Here is a 17,451-nt window from a genome sequence, read left to right as displayed (position 1 = left end):
GATCAAAAGTTACTGGCATCTTTTTGTCTTACTAACTATTTAGTTCGAAATCTACATACACGGAATTCGTACTTCTCTTTTTAACTTCTTCTGTCTGCGCAAGGGCATGTCTATATTCGTGAATATGTGTGTGTGTGTGTGTGTGTGTGTGTGTGTGTGTACATGGGTGTGAAAAGCAGAGAGGGGGTAAGAGAGGAGGAAGCAAGGGTGAGACAGAGCGGCGAGATGTGAAGAAGTAAAGGAAGAGACACAGCGAGGAGAGAGCTAGAACGAGAGGTAAGAAAGTAGAATGATAGTAAGTGGAAAGCAGGGAGGGGATATGGTTAAGTACGAAGGCAAATGAGAGGATGATACAGAAGACGGATTTTTTTCCAAAATGGGAGAAGCTTAAACTGACAGAGCAAGGATTTAATATCGTGGAGACGCTGAAATTGTTACGATATGCAAGGCCAGGTCTGACGGAACAAGGAAGAGAAACAAAACCGTCTGTGCTCTTAAAGGAACCATCTCGGCACTCAACGTACTAAAGGAAAAGAGTGAAAAACTAAATGTGAATGGTCAGACGAAGATTTCAACTCAGATCTTATTGCATGCCGATATAACGTCTTAATGACTCCGCTACTTCTGATTAAAGTTTGTACGATTCGAGGAAGGAATCGGAGTGTTCAGTAGTTATTTTAAGTGATATACATCAAGAGAAGGATCCTTTACATGTCTCCTAATAGCTTCAGTACTTTCAGATATGAAGTTTAGCGAAACCCCATAATAATTCTTCGTCTCTGCTGGTGTCCTTCATAAAATAGGTAGAAAATTATATTTTCAGTTGCAAACACGCGATTTTGTTTACCCATTTTTCATTTGAATGGAATGAACGTGATCGACATTATAGTGGCGTTTACTTTGTGGGTAGCGTGAGAACAAAATTATACAAAGCTGTCATTGTGTTATGCCCGGTCATTCGTAGCGGAAGCTTTGTGAAGCTTTACAAAAGCGAAAATTCATTTTTCTTAAAAGTGCGTATCCGTCCCTCGGACATGAAACTTGTCGCGTCGATCGCATCCAATTAATTGCAGCGTGGAGGGGTCCAGCGGCAAAACCTCATCTCGTTTTGAAACGGTGTCAGCTGGCGTCAGAAATCCGAGCCCAGTGGCCAGTCGAATACCTAGTTATAACGTGTCGCAAAGCGCGCTCTTCATTTCCGCTCTTCGGGCGACATATTTCCTGGCAGCAAATTCCGTGTGTTCCGCGGTGCGACACAGTGGCGCAGCGAAAACAGCGCGCCGGCAGCATTCGGGCGCTTCTCTCCCATTACAATTCAGCCAGTACCGCTGGCTTTCTTTCCTATTTCAATCCGCATCGCATTCCGCCCCGGCCGCGCGGCCAGAGGGAAAGCAATCCGGTTGTAACTGCCCGTGCGCCAGCCGCCAGGAGTCGGTTAACGCGCGCTGTTTACTGGCGGCTGTCGCAGCAATGCGAGCGTTCGCTGCAGCTCTCTGTGGCCGCGCCCGTAGCATATCGGCACCGCGCAAACGTGGGACTCCGCTGTGTAGCGCTGCAGAAATTTTATCAGTTTGCTGCAAGTTAACTCTGTTTTATATTCATAGAAACTATCGGTGATGTTTTCGTGCCATCTCACCATGCACGTGTCCCAGTGTTGTAGAGTTTCTAAAATTTATTTAATTTCATATTACGTTCGCGTGACGCTGTATAGCCATGGGAATGAGTATTCACATTCTCTTAAGACTATGTGCTTTACCCAGTTAATATATGGCCGAATATGCAAGTGGAATACTTTACTGCTTTCGATAATTTTGATACAGTTTTGTCTTTGACGTAAATACGAATGATTATTGTCATTAAAGTATATTTTAATACCTGAAGGTGATTTGTTGTTTGACCAAACTGGTACGAGGGATATGCCGGCTGGCCGATCGGTTCTAGGCGCTACAGTCTGGAACCGCGCGCTCGGTACGGTCGCAGGTTCGAATCCTGCCTCGGGCATGGATGTGTGTGATGTCCTTGGGTTAGTTAGGTTTAAGTAGTTCTAAGTTCTAGGGAACTGATGACCTCAGCAGTTAAGCCCCATGGTGCTCAGAGACATTTGAAGACGAGGGGTAAGTTAGTAGTGTTACTGTGATCTTCAGCCGAAACATTTCTTTGATGCAGCTCTCCACGCTAACGTATTCTGTGCAACCCTCTTCACCTCTGCACAGCTGCGCAGGGTAGCCGTGTGATCTGGGGCGTCTTGTCACGGTTCCCGCGACTCCCCCCGTCAGAGGTTAGAGTCCTCCCTCGGGCATGGGTGTATGTGTCCGTAGCGTAAGTTAGCCTAGGGGCCGATGACCTCAGCAGTTTGGTCCCATAGTCCTTACTCCAAATTTTCAATTTGTGCGTAACTACCGCAACCTGCACCCATCTGAAACTGCTCACCGAATTCCGGTACACACCTATATACAATACACACTTCCCTCCAGTACCAAATCGACAACTCTTTGATATCTTTGGATGTGTACTGCCATTGGAACCCTTCTTTTAATAAAGTTGTCCCATAAATCATTGCTTCGGCTGTTGTTCAGTGGGGTATTTTTTGACTATTTCCAGTAACTCGTCACAAGCTAATTAAAGAGCTTTTTTTTTTTTTTTTTTTGCTGTCCTTGACAGGCTGTAATTTTTCAGAAGAGTATTTTTACCTATGAATAGATTTATTCCTGATTGGTTATGATAAAGATATACTCTAGTAACCAGGTCTGTGGAAGAACAGGGCAGTTTTTGTAAGAAACACATGCAACTTAAGTTCTATTTTGACTAAGAAAATAAGAAATTATATTATTTAATATAATTTTTTTTCTTAATCAAAAAATTATACTATTTGATATAATTTCTTCTTTTCTTAGTCCAAAATGAAATCTTGTTGCGTGGGTTTGTTACACAATAAGCAGATCTCCTTCCAAAGTCGTCTTTCCTACAATATATCTAATTTACAACAGTTTATCTTACACTACTGGCCATTAAAATTGCTACACTATGAACAAATGCAGATGATAAACGGGTATTCATTGGACAAATGTATTATACTAGAACTGACATGTGATTACATTTTCACACAATTTGGGTGCATACATCCTGAGAAATCAGTATCCAGAACAACCACCTCTGGCCGTAATAACGGCCTTGATACGCCTGGGCATTGAGTAAAACACAGCTTGGATGGCGTGTACAGGTACAGCTGCCGATGCTACTTCAACACGATACCACAGTTCATCTAGAGCAGTGACTGGCGTATTGTGACGGGCCACTTGCTCAGCCACCATTGACCAGACGTTTACAGTTGGTAAGAGATCTGGAGAATGTGCTGGCCAGGGCAGCAGTCGAACATTTTCTGTATCCAGAAAGGCCCGTACAGGACCTGCTACATGCGGTCGTGCGTTATCCTGCTGAAATGTAGGGTTTCGCAGAGATCGAAACACATCTGAAATGTAACGTCCGCTGTTCAAAGTGCACCCAATACGAACAAGAGGTGACAGAGACCTGTAACCAATGGCACGCCATACCATCACGCCAGGTGATACGCCAGTATGGCGATGACGAATACACGCTTCCAATATGCGTTCACCGCGATGTCACCAAACACGGATGCGACCAATGCGACCATCATTATGCTGTAAACAGAACCAGGATTCATCCAAAAAAATGGCGTTTTGCCATTCGTGCACCCAGGTTCGTCGTTTGTGTACACCATCGCAGGCGCCCCTGTCTGTAATGCAGCGTCAAGGGTAACCGCAACCATGATCTCCGATCTGATAGTCCATGCTGGTGCAAACGTCGTCGAACTGTTCGTGCAGATGGTTGTTGTCTTGCAAACGTCCCCAGCTGTTGACTCAGGGATCGAGACGTGGCTGCACGATCAGTTACAGCCATGCGGATAAGATGCCTGTCAGCCCGACTGCTAGTGATACGAGGCCGTTGGGATCCAGCATGTCGTTCCGTATTACCCTCCTGAACCCACCGTTTCCATATTCTGCTAAGAGTCATTGGATCTCGTCCAACGCTAGCAGAAATGTCGCGATACGATAGACCTCAATCGCGATAGGCTACAATCCGACCTTTATCAAAATTGCAAACGTAGTGCTATGCATTTCTACTCCTTACACGAGGCATCACAACAACGTTTCACCAGAAAACGTCTGTCAATTGCTGTTTGTGTATGAGAAATCGATTGGAAACTTTCCTCATGTCAGCACGTTGTAGGTGTCGCTACCGGCGCGAACTGTGTGTAAATGCTCTGAAGAGCTACTCATTTGCATATCACAGCATCTTCTTCCTGTCGGTTAAAGTTAATGTCTGTAGCACGTCATCTTCGTGGTGTAGCTATTTTAATGGCCGGTAGTGTACTTACTAGCTTTAATTATGTTAATTTTTAGTGTTACAACAAACTGAATTACATAATAACTCTCTTAGTGTTAATTCTTAATTTGACAAATTAACTGAGCAATGTTAAAACAAAAAAAATTTCTTCCCTTTTTTTCTGTTTTCAGTTCATGACTCATCACCACTGCTGTTAGGTAACTCATAAGTGTGAACTTTGTCCACGTTACTTTTCCTAAAAGAGTTAAGGGAAATTCGTCCCTTCTCCGTCAGTTCAGGATACCAACTTGACAAATCATTCATTTTTCCAACATTGATATGAACTGGTCTTGTACACAACCGGGGAAAATAAGAATCTAGAAACATATGTTTCTTGTTTCGTATGATACATGGCCTACGTGATCCGGTATAAGTGTCTCGCACAGCCACAAATGGATGTTGCTTTTCCACTCTGTACATTCTTAGCTTCAAAAAAATGTTCAAATGTGTGTGAAATCTTAATGGGACTTAACTGTTAAGGTCATCAGTCCCTAAGCTTACACACTACTTAACCTAAATTATCCTAAGGACAAACACACACACCCATGCCCGAGGGAGGGATCGAACCTCCGCTGGGACCAGCCACTCAGTCCATGACTACAGCGCCCTAGACCGCTCGGGTAATCCCGCGCGGCTATGTACGAGTAGATAGATGTGGTTCGCGATGAAGAAATGGTCGGTTCAAATGGTTCTGAGCACTATGGGAATTGAGGTCATCTGTCCCCTAGAACTTAGAACTACTTAAACCTAACTAACCTAAGGACAGCACACACATCGATGCCCGAGGCAGGATTCGAACCTGCGACCGTAGCAGCCGCACGGTCCTGACTGAAGCGCCTAGAACCGCTCGGTAACAACGGCCGGCAAGAAATGGTCGGTATTCACCTTGAATATGGGTTTCCTGATGACGATGCTACCCTGAGTGAAAGTAAGGAGAAATTACATAATCTGCTGAATGGAATGAACAATCTAATGAGTACTTAACATCAGGACTTATGGTCCCGAAGTAGACGAAGTTAAGGAATTCTGCTACGTAGGCAGCAAAATGACCAGTCAAGGAGGACATCAAATGCAGACTAGCACTGGCAAAAAGAGCATTCCTGGTCAAGAGAAGTCTACTAGTATCAAACATAGGCCTTAATTTGAGGAAGAAATTTCTGAGAATACAGCATTGTCTGGTAGTGAAACATGGACGGTGGGAAAACCGGAACAGAACATAATCGAAGCATTTCAGATGAGGTGCTATAGCCGAATGTCGAAAATTAGATGGACTGATAAGGTAAGGAATAAGGAAGTTCTACGCAGAATCGGGGAGGAAAGGAATATGTGGAAAGCACTGACAAGGAGAAGGGACAGGATGATAGGACATTTGTTAAGAGATCAGGGAATGACGTCAATGGTACTAGAAGGAGCTGTAGACAGCAAAAGCTGTAGGGGAACGCACAGACTGGAATATATACCACAGGAGAGTAATTCGTGGCGGGCGTCATCAAACCAGTCACAAGACTGATGATGACAAAAAAAAAAAAAAAAAAAAAAAAAAAACACGGCGTCGCTATGTTCAGCCATTCCCACAGGGACGGCAACCTCCTATTGGTATCTTAGCATACCAGGATTGCTGCATTACTCTGTGTTTTATATTGTACGTTATGGTGAACGGATATCATATGCTTTTTCTACAATGTGGAGAGTACGTTTCACAAAAACGAAGGTAACGAACCGAATAAGACATAATTGTACTGATAATCTGTTCACATGGTTCAAATGCCTCTGTGCACTATATGGCTTAACTTCTGAGGTCATCAGTCCCCTAGAACTCAGAACTACTTAAATCTAACTAACCTAAAGACATCACACACACCCATGCCCAAGGCAGGATTCGAACCTGCGACCGTAGCAGTCACGCGGTTCCAGACTGTAGCGCTTAGAACCGCACGGCCACCCCGGCTGGCGATAGTCTGTACCTAGTCACTGGAGGCAAAGGGTCCCTTAGCAAAATACACAGAAAATATATGTGAACGACCTCCAAAAATTTGTCGGTGGATTTTCTGACACTCTTTACTCACACGTCGGCTTACGGGGTGTCTCATTTAACTTGGCGACATGAAATAACGTTTTGTCGAAAAGCAAAATAAAAAATTTACTAAACAAATGTTTCGAGAATGAAATTTTCACTCTGTATCAATCTGTGCGCTGATATGAAACTACTCTGCCGTTATTTTCAGTATATCCATTATCGATTGATTAGCTAGATATGTTTCCCTTATGTGTAACTGTTAACCCTTGTTAAAACTATGTTTCCAGTATAAAAACACTCCTGCAGTAGCAAAATTTACTGAAACATAATATCTGTACTAGTAACATTTGTACTGTAATACAATGTATCTGCCACAAAAGACTGTGACGTAGTAAAAGTCCCGAGTTGGAGTCTCATCCGAATACAGTTTTAACCTGCAGGTAGTGTAAAACAAGTGCTGTTTAGTTTAACATCAACCAGAGTGATTTCCTTTCTTATAACATCGTTCGTTATGTCGATATGAACAGCAGCACGACCTTTTTATGTAGCGCCGTGTATTTTTATTCACTAATCAACTTTCTCATCCAGTACCAGTCCAAAAACGTATCGCAGAGTGTCATTCATGTAATCAAAGCTCTATTGAACATATAACACAATACTAGTTTTGACTCTCCTGTACTCCTGTTCTACACTAATGTATAGCCATCAAAGTTAACATCTTACAATCTCCTTTCCTAGGATGGGCTGATAATCGGGCCAATGTAACGCCTCTACTTGCTGGAGTTGTCTGTATTCAAATTAATACACAAGGAAAATGCACAGCAGTTATTGCTGTGCTGCTAACTTACATTGTCCATAGATGAATAGAATCTCTGCCTTCCCTTCCTTAGTGCACACTGTAATTGCAAAACTTTCAGCTGACTACGGTCGAGTGAATGACCAGTGAGTGTTGTCCATGTGTTTCCATTCGTTTCGTGTCGGCTCCAGCAAAGGGGCGCTTTACATTACACCGGGGAGCAGCATTGTATGCAGTAGCGGAGAGTCAATTTTGTGTCATGTTTTGGATAACGTCACGTTTACGTCGTAAAGTCTTGGTAAGAAGATGCGAATTATTGGATAAAAATGTAGTGGGCTCTTTAATAAACATGTAATATTTGTCGTATTTTCGAAACGTATAAAGTTAAAGGGAGGCATTCCGATTGGCTAAAGTATTCCCTCTCCCCCCCCCCCCTCCTCCAAATTCTACCTCCTACCCCTTGGCAGCTGAGCAACATCAGCTTCATACCTTTTCTTATTTTTGCTTCTGGATAAAAGGTTATTTGGGATGGTCAGAAACAGTGGGACAAAGCTTTTGATGGTGCTGAGTCAAAAACATACAATATATTTTGAGAGACTACGCTACCATTTGACTGCATTTTGCTGTAATATCCTTCCGTACAAGTTAGATATCGGCTTTCATGCCATTATCGAGTACAATGTTCGTAGAAAATTAACATCATTCTGATGTGTACTGTGTAAGATGACAAATACGCAGTTCCACACATTGCTTGACATTGGTATCAGTCGTAGAAAATCATTGTGTTTTGTTCTTGTTAATGGCGTGACAGACGAAATCTAGATCGTACAGAAGAAAATTCAGTAATATACAGTCAAATGGCGGTGTGGTAACTCAAAAAGAAAAAAAAATTAATAACATTGTCGCGGTTTGTGCCTTACGGATTATGCTACAAAGTAATTTCGGCTACAGCGAATCCATTAAACAGGTTCACAGTCGAGCGAAAAAAAGAAAAACAGCGCGATAGCGTGACGTGTAGTGCAGATCTCGTTTGATAATAAGAAGTGACTGGTGCAGAACGCAAAGTGCCGGTTTAATGAAAAAGTGTATCGTGTTCTGGTATAAGATGATGAGGTCCCGCTGAAAATGATTGATAAATAAGTTGGTTGCCACGTAATTCGCGTGCTGGCGCTCAACGCCGTGATTGATCGGGGGCGGCCACAAGATACGAACACACACACACACACACAGGCACGCAAGCACGCTGCGGAGGCGGCGGCGGCGGCGGCCCGGAGTCGGGGGTTCCCAGCATCAGCAGTGAGCACCGCCTGTGAGGTCTGCATTCCTCTGGCAGGCGGCTTGGGCGGACGCGCGCTGGCGCGAGCCGCCGACCAACCAGATCCCGGCCCGGCGAGCCGCTGACCTTCGCCACCTGCGGCCGAGCCAGCTAGCAGCTGCCCGACCGGAGATGCCAGCTCTCTGCTGCAATAGCGTCCGCGCCTGGACAGTCGGCGCCGCTAACGACGGGCCCCGAGCCGCGCCTGCACAGGTGCGCGCGCCTTCAAGAGGTACCTGAAGAGCTCAACAGCTCACCGACACTGAAGCAAGCACAGCCGAAGTCGTACGTCGGTTGGAGTAGCGGTCGTGCCCTGACGGAATTTCCACCTACATCTGCATCACAATTGAGAATAACTGAGGCGTCAAAAGTCATGGAATACAGATATGCTCACATACCGATGGCGGTAGTACTGCGTACACAAGCTACAAAAGGGCAGAGCACTGACGGAGCAGTCATTTGTACACAGGTGATTCATGTGTAAAGCTTTCCTATGTGATTACAGGAGTTAACAGACTTTGAACGCAGAATGTTAATTGCAGCTAAACGTACGGGACACTTCATTTCGGATATCGTTAGGGTAGATCACATAACTAATGTGGAGGTATTGAATAGAATTGGGGAGAAGAGAAGATCATGGCACAACTTGACTAGAAGAAGGGATCGGTTGGTAGGACGTGTTCTGAGGCATCAAGGCATCACCAATTCAGTACTGGAGGGCAGCGTGGAGGGTAAAAATCGTAGAGGGAGACAGAGAGATGAATACACTAAGCAGATTCAGAAGGATGTAGGTTGCAGTAGGTACTGGGAGATGATGAAGCTTGCACAGGACAGAGTAGCATCGAGAGCTGCATCAAACCAGTCTCAGGACTGAAGACCACAACAACAACTTCGTTAGGAAATTCAATATTCCAGCACCCACAGTGTCAACAGTATGCTGAGAATACCAGATTTCGGGTATTATCTCACCATGGACAACGCAGTGGCCAACGGCCTTCACTTAACGACCGAGAGCAGTGGCGTACGTCTAAAGTAACAGACAAGCAACACCGCGTGAAATAACCGCAGGAATCAATGTGGTAGGTACGACGAAAGTATACGGTAGCCGAGCGGTTCTAGGCGGTTCAGTCTGGAACCGCGCGACCGCTACTGTCGCAGGTTCGAATCCTGCCTCGGGCATGGATGTGTGTGATGTCCTTAAGTTAGTTAGGTTTAAGTTCTAGGGGACTGATGACCTCCGATGTTAAGTCCCATAGTGCTCAGAGCCATTTGAAACAATTTTTTTAACGAGGCACTATACAAGCTGGTGATGGCTCCGTAATAGTGTGGGCTGTGTTTGACTGAAATGGACTAGGTCCACTGGTCCAGTTAAACCGATCATTGACTGCAAGCGGTTATGGTCGGTTACTCGGAGACCCTTTGCAGCCGTTCACGATGAAAATTTTGTGGATTACAATTCACCGTCTCATTGGATCACAGTTGTTGGCGATTGATTTGAAAAACGTTATGGAGAATTCTAGGGGGCGATTTGGCCACCGAGATCTCTCGCCATGAATACCACTGAACATTTCCAGGACATAACAGAGAGGTCAGTTCGTCCACAAAATCCTGCAGTAGCAACATCTTCGCAATTATACACGGTTATAGAGGCAGCATGACTCAGTATTTCTCCAGTGGATTTCTAACGAGTTACTGGTTCCACATCATGACGAGTTGCTGCACAAGGCCGGGCAATACGATGTCCGACACGATATTAGGAAGTGCCTCACGTTTTTTGTCACCTCAAGGTAAAGTACCAGGCTGACGGTTCATCGAACCACATTCAAGCTATTGCTCTGCCATTTCACTCTCGATCAGTGCGCTGGAAGAACGAACAGTTAACTCTTGCCGGGCGACCTGTGGTTTCTCTTATTTCATTGCGACTGTGTAATAATGTAGGAGGGCACCAAGAAAATAGAAGAGAGCATCGAAGAGTTGCCGTTCAAAAGCCATACAGTCCGGAATAGGTACGCCAATCACATAAAATTGCCGTGAGGGTTGGGTTAATCATCGGACCGTCGGACCAGGTTGAAGATACTAGTTTGGCAAAACACAGTGTCCTGATGAATGAAGACAGCCAGTAACTACCTGCTCCACGTCCTCGGCCGGTAGGTGTCTTCCACCCTTCAACGCCCTTTTAAATGGATCCAATGCGTAATAATCTCATGGTGAGAGATCAGTATTATAGAACGGATGCTCGAGCGTCTCCTGCTTGAGTTCGCGATAAAACTGGTCTCCTAGATCGGTCGGGATCTCACGTCAAACCGCGATAAGCACCGAGCGTGGTGTACCATTCTACAATGGTTCTTTTCGACAGACATGCTGCCCCACATACGCTCTTTATTGTTCGATGGGTGTCTACAGGCTTGTCCTACGGCAGCCAAGAAAAGAATAACAGCACACTGGTCCTGTGTGGACGCGTTTGGTAACAACGTCGCCATAGTTCACGTTTCTGCATTTACTGCACACACACTTCAAAAAGACACGAATGCCGCACTAATCCTTGGCCTACATGGCGATCAGCATCAGAGTAGCACAATGTTGCACACACGCTGCAGGAACACCCTCAAACGGAAACTCTTGATTGCCACTTATATTTTTCGCAGTCGGAGGAGAAAGATTGTGACTGAAATTTCGTGAGAAGATCTCACAAAAAAGAAAAAAAAATGATTTCCGCGTGTCATATCTGTGACACTCTCTATCCTAGTTCGCGATAATACAAAACAATTTGTCCTTCTTTGAAGTTTTTCTGTGTCCTCCGTCAACCCTATCTGATACAGATCCCATTCCCCGCAACATTACTGCAGAAGGGGTTGGTAACCTAGTGGAGGTAGTCCCTTCATTAGACCCGTTCTGTCAATGAAACGCAATGTTTGGCTACCTTTCTCCACCAATTCATCTCTGTGATCCTTCCTCTTTAAGTTGTACTTAATTGTAATCCCTAAGTATCTAGCTGAATTCACAACCTTAAGAACTGTGATTTATCGCGCAACAGAAATTTAGCGGATATCTTTTAGTATTCAGCTGAATTCACGGCCTTAAGAATTGTGTATTTTATTGCTTAACAGAAATTAAGTGAATTTCTTTCACTACTCGTGTAGATGACTTCACATTTTCATCATTTAAGACTCAATTACCACTTTGCTCATCAAACAGATTTCTTGTCTAAATCACTTTGCAGTTGGTTTTGATCTTGTTATGACTTTAAGAAACGGTATATGGCAGCGTCATCTGCGAACAATCTAAGAGGGCTGCTCAGATTGTCTCCTAAATTGTTCATAAAGGTTGGGAGTAGTATAAGGTCTATAACATTTCCTTATGGAAGGTCAGATATCACTTCTGTTTTCTCGAAGACCGTCAGTTACTGCGAACTGTAAGGCTTCTGACAGGAAATTACGAATCCAGTCACACAGCTAGACGATACACCATAGGTGATTTGACGTCAGTTGTGAGGAACGGTCTCAAACGCCTTCTGGAAATCTAGGAATATGGAATCAGTTTGAGATCTCTTATCGATAGCACTCATTAATTCGCGTGAATAGACAACTATTCTTATATCACGAAGACGAAGTTCTCTGAATCCGTCCTGACTGTTGGTCAATAGAACGTTTTATTAGGATGATTTTGGATCGCGTCACCACAAAGTATCGGTTCCGGTGGTGAGCCGACAAGATAGTACACATTCCAAACACTGTTAGTGCGTATTACTATGAGAAGGACATGTGTATGTATTTACCTTCTAGAGCACAGAGGATGTCTGAGAAATCTTAGACTGCTCATTCAATTTGCAGGTTTGTAAATATTAAGGTTCAAATGCCTCTGAGCACTACGCGACTTAACTTCTGAGGTCATCAGTCGCCTAGAACTTAGAAGTAATTAAACTTAACCAACCTAAGGACATCACACACATCCATGCCCGAGGCGGGATTCGAACCTGCGATCGTAGCGGTCACGCGGTTCCAGACTGAAGAGCCTAGAACCGCACGGCCATACCGGCCGTCTGTAAATATTAAGTATGTGCCACTTAAGACTTCATACATTAATGGAAAAAGATCTACTCTCTGTGAAATAGGTGAACAGGAATGTTTTCTTTCTCTTTTTACGCCGTTATATTTAGTGGGTTTTCGATTTTTGTACTTATTACGCAGATGAATAGGCCTAAGCTGTTGCAGCCTTTGATCGTCCATTTTCCTACATAAATTTCACCTGAGATTTATCATCCACTCGTAATCATCCTCATCGGGTAGGGTACCAAGTCACTAGTTCTTAATTAGATGCATGCGATATTTCGTCGCTTTGTTTGCTGGCATTCGGTCGTCCACAACGGTTAGCTTTTGTCGTCCCTGCATACGTGTGGATAATATAAATTACTGTGTGTAATTCGTCCTTTGATTCAGTAGTTTAGCTAGCTAATTACGTTTGCCTTGTATCCATTGTCACTACTCAGTCATGTGAGTCAATTTCGTTTGTTTTGTTCCGTTCCACTCATTTCGTAATTAGCAATCGCACATGTCAGGGGAGTGGCTGTAATTGAAGTATGCAGCTTCTGGCCTTCAGATCCATTTCACATATTCTAACGCGATGACCTCTGGCTCCTGCGTCAGTTCAAGAGGTAAGGGTATCCCCCGCTGATAAACTCTTCGCTATCACATATGGCGTGCCGTATTGCTTGCGCAGCGCCGGCGGTGTTTCTGCCTGTTGCTATCGCCCGAGAGCGATCCGGTTTCACCAGGCTCAGCCCCTTGAAGCGTTCTCAGTTGACGAAGCCGCTTACGCTGATGGTGGCAAAGTTAACGCCGTTTGAAACAGCCGGAGCCCCCAACAACGAAAGTGGCCGACGCCTGTCACGAGGACAACCGCTGACAGATAGAGCTATTTCTCAGCCGCGGGCTTATGCCAGCGTTTCTATTCTACGCTCACTGTCGGATAAGTAATATGGATCGCACGACACAGCTATCGCCCTAATATCATCCTTCTGGAGCTCTGACAGCGCGACGAAAGCGAGGAAAAGACATGAGAGAAAAGGCTTTAGTCCGATTTACATATTTTAGCGTGCTACTCACTGTGACGTGTACGGCAACAGAATGTTTTTACAATGTCATCTTCTCCCGGTCTCGTCCCGTCCCTCCCTCTCCTAGACCACGTGTATTCAAATTCCCAGGTTCCTTAATAATATATCAAATTATCTTTACTGACATCGTCAGATATTTCACGCCAGTTATTGTACAATGTACTGCGGGACCTACTTAAAAATGTTGTGCTATTTATAGTCTGTCACTATGAGTTCTCCTTCAGTTAATGGGTTGGCATGAGGCAGGAGGGTACGGGGAATGTAACGTTGTTCATTTATTGCTCATAATTCACTACTGGCCATTAAAATTGTTACACCAAGAAGAAATGCAAATGATAAACGGGTATTGATTGGACAAATATATTATACAAGACCTGACATGGGTTTACATTTTCACGCAATTTGGGTGCATAGATCCTGAGGAATCAGTACCCAGAACTACCGCCTCTATCCGTTATAACGGCCTTGATACTCCTGGACATTGAGTCAAACAGAGCTTGAATGGCGTGTACAAGTACAGCTGCCCATGCAGCTTCAACACGATACTACAGTTCAACAAGAGTAGTGACTGGCGTATTGTGACGAGCCAGTTGCTCGGCCACCATTGACCAGACGTTTTTAATTGGTGAGAGATTTGGAGAATGTGCTGGCCAGGGCAGCAGTCGAACATTGTCTTTATCCAGAAAAGCCCGTACAGGACCTGCAACATGCGGTCGTGCATTATCCTGCTGAAATGTAGGGTTTCGCAGGGATCGAATGAAGGGTAGAGCCACGGGTCGTAACACATCTGAAATGTAACGTCCACTGTTCAAAGTGCTGTCAATGCGAACAAGAGGTGACCGAGACTTGTAACCAATGGCACCCCATATTATCACGTCGAGTGATACGCCAGGACCTGGGGATGACGAATACACGCTTCCAATATGCGTTCACCGCGATGTCGCCAAACACGGACGCAACCATCATGAAGCTGTAAACAGAACCTGGATTCATCCGAAAAATGACGTTTTGCCATTCGTGCACCCAGGTTCGTCGTTGAGTACACCATAGCAGGAGCTCCTGTCTGTGATGCAGCGTCAAGGGTAACTGCAGCCATGGTCTCCGAGCTGATAGTCCATGCTGGTGCAAAGGTCGTCGAACTGTTCGTGCAGATGATTGTTGTCTTGCAAACGTCCCCATCTGTTGACTCAGGCATCGAGATATGGCTGCACGATCCGTTACAGCCGTGCGGATAAGATGCCTGTCATCTCGACTGCTAGTGATACGAGGCTGTTGGGATCCAGCACGGCGTTCTGTATTACCCTCCTGAACCCACCGATTCCATATTCTGCTAACAGTCATTGGCTCTCTACCAACGCAAGCAGCGGTGTCGCGATACGATAAACCGCAATTGCGATAGGCTACAATATGTCCTCTATCAAAGTTGGAAACGTGATGGTACGCATTTTTCCTCCTTACACGAGGCATTACAACAACGTTCCACTAGGCAACGCCGGTGAACTGCTGTTTGTGTATGAGAAATCTGTTGGAAACTTTCCTCATGTCAGCACGTTGTAGGTATCGCCACCGGCGCCAACCTTGTGTGAATGCACTGAAAAGGTAATCATCTGCATATCACAGCATCTTCTTCCTATTGGTTAAATTTCGCGTGTGTAGCACGTAATCTTCGTGGTGTAGCAATTTTAATTGCCAGTAGTGTATTTGTCTGCTTCTCAGATTCTATACTTACCTATGCCGCGGAGGCGGAAGAACAATTTTACCATTCATCCTAAGTGTCAGTTCCCCAAACTTTAACAACAGCAAGTATCACCTTTCCTCAAGGGATTCTAATATAAGATCTTGTCGTGAAAATCTAAAACATAATGAACAGAGAAAAGTCATGACGAAATAAATGCGAAATTGAAATGGGGATAACACTGCATACACTCGTTTTGTGGACTGCAGGATCTACAGATAATAAAGGTAATTTGATACTGTAAGCAGAAGGTAAGGAGAAAAAATAGGAACAGCGCTTGGAGAATAATCGGTCAGACATCAGGCTACTTGAAAATTCCAGGTGGTGTGCTAGCTGCAGTTATTTCATCGAACTCTCTCTTACTTCCCACCTCTAGATTTCGTAGACTACTTATTTACACGAACAAAGTATTTTAGAAAGTGCTCGCAGTCGTCCTCATCTAAAAACTCGTGCTTAAAAATGTTTTTATTTCCGACTTTAAAGGAGGAAAGCTTTCCAAACTCCGTAGTTTCCGATGAAACGAGTATTCTATTACTTGAAGAACATGACCTTCACGCCAGTGACTGTTATAAGTTTTTATTACACTATTGCCATCTCAGCCTTAGGCCACTACCAAGTGCTGCTGGAAAATACAGAATGTTTAATAAATGGTTTTACAGATTTATTATGTATCTCGACGTTGGGCAGATTATAGAAGACATTTTAACTACGTAGCCAAGTTACATATTATGGCTTTAAGCCATGTGAACGTAATGTAAGGTGACACATTTGTATGTTTTTTTCTTTCATTATTGAATTTCAATTCCCCATCCAGGGCGGGCTGACAGCAGCATATGCATTGCTCTTCAGCCACATTTGTATGTCTTTTCTCTGTTTATTCTTATTTTAAACCTTTACAAAAGGTAGGCCAACAGCGGCCTATCCACGTCGCTCTTCGGCCACAGAAAAAAAAACATACAAGAAACAGGAAGACATAAAAACAGGTGTACATATAGGATAAAAACAGGGGACAGAGAAATGAAAAAGAAATGAAGTCGTTCACAGAAGACACTTGTCGCACAGGGAAGTTCAGCTCAGTGCACAAACGTAGACAGACGGTTGAAAACGTGAACTTAGGGCACTGACGAACAAAAGCCATTGCTAAGACAAAGAGAAATACTAACACTGATGGAGATCTATATACACACTGTTGCACGGAAAAAAGGGGGAGGGGCTGCCACAGGGAAAAACGGGTGGGTAGGGGGGGGGGGAGGATGCCAGTTGGAGAGAAGATGGGAGGGAGAGGGGAGAGGGTATGTGGAATCCCTGGGAGAGGGGAGGAGAGGGAGAGAGGAGGGAGGAAGTGAGGAGGGAGAGAAGGGAAATAGGGTGCCCTGGAGGAAAAACACAGGAGGAGAAGGGGAGGATTAAATGTGGTAGGAGGGGTAGACGGAGTGGATGAGGGCATCATCCAGCAGGGGAAATTGGCGGAAGCCACCTTGGGCAAGAATATGGAGTGTGTTAGATGGAGAGTGGGTGGGATGCAGGTGTACAGGCACGCAGCCGATGGGGGCAGAAAGGATGGGAGAGACAAAAGGGTGAGGGGGAACAAGTTTACAGGAGGTGTAAAGGATCCGTATCCATTCAAGGAAGAGGAGACATGGGAAAGGAATTAAGTCGTAGAGGATCCATGTGAGGGTTGGGAGGTGGATTCAATAGGCGAGGCAGAGCGCATGGCGTTCCAGGACTCAAAGGGACTTGTAGAAGGTAGGAGGGTTGGATATCCAGGCGGGATGGGCATAATAGATGATGGGGTGGATGAGGGATTTTTAGGTGTGTAGGATTATGGAGGGGTCCAGAACCGATGTCCTGCCAGAAAGGAGCTTAAGGAGGCAGAGTTGGAAGCATACCTTGTCTTTGATCATCCGGAGATGGGCGGTGCAAGAGAAGTGACGGTCAAGGGCGATACCAAGGTACTTGAGGGTGGGGGGGTGGGGGGGGGGGTGATGTTGATAGGACAGCCATAGACAGCGAGATGGAAGGAAGGGGTTTCGCCTACAGTGATTGCCTGGGTTTTGGAAGGATAGACCTTGAT

Source organism: Schistocerca gregaria, chromosome 4 (genome assembly GCF_023897955.1).
Source record: "Schistocerca gregaria isolate iqSchGreg1 chromosome 4, iqSchGreg1.2, whole genome shotgun sequence".
Lineage (NCBI taxonomy): Eukaryota > Metazoa > Arthropoda > Insecta > Orthoptera > Acrididae > Schistocerca > Schistocerca gregaria.
Note: the sequence above shows the minus strand (reverse complement) of the source record.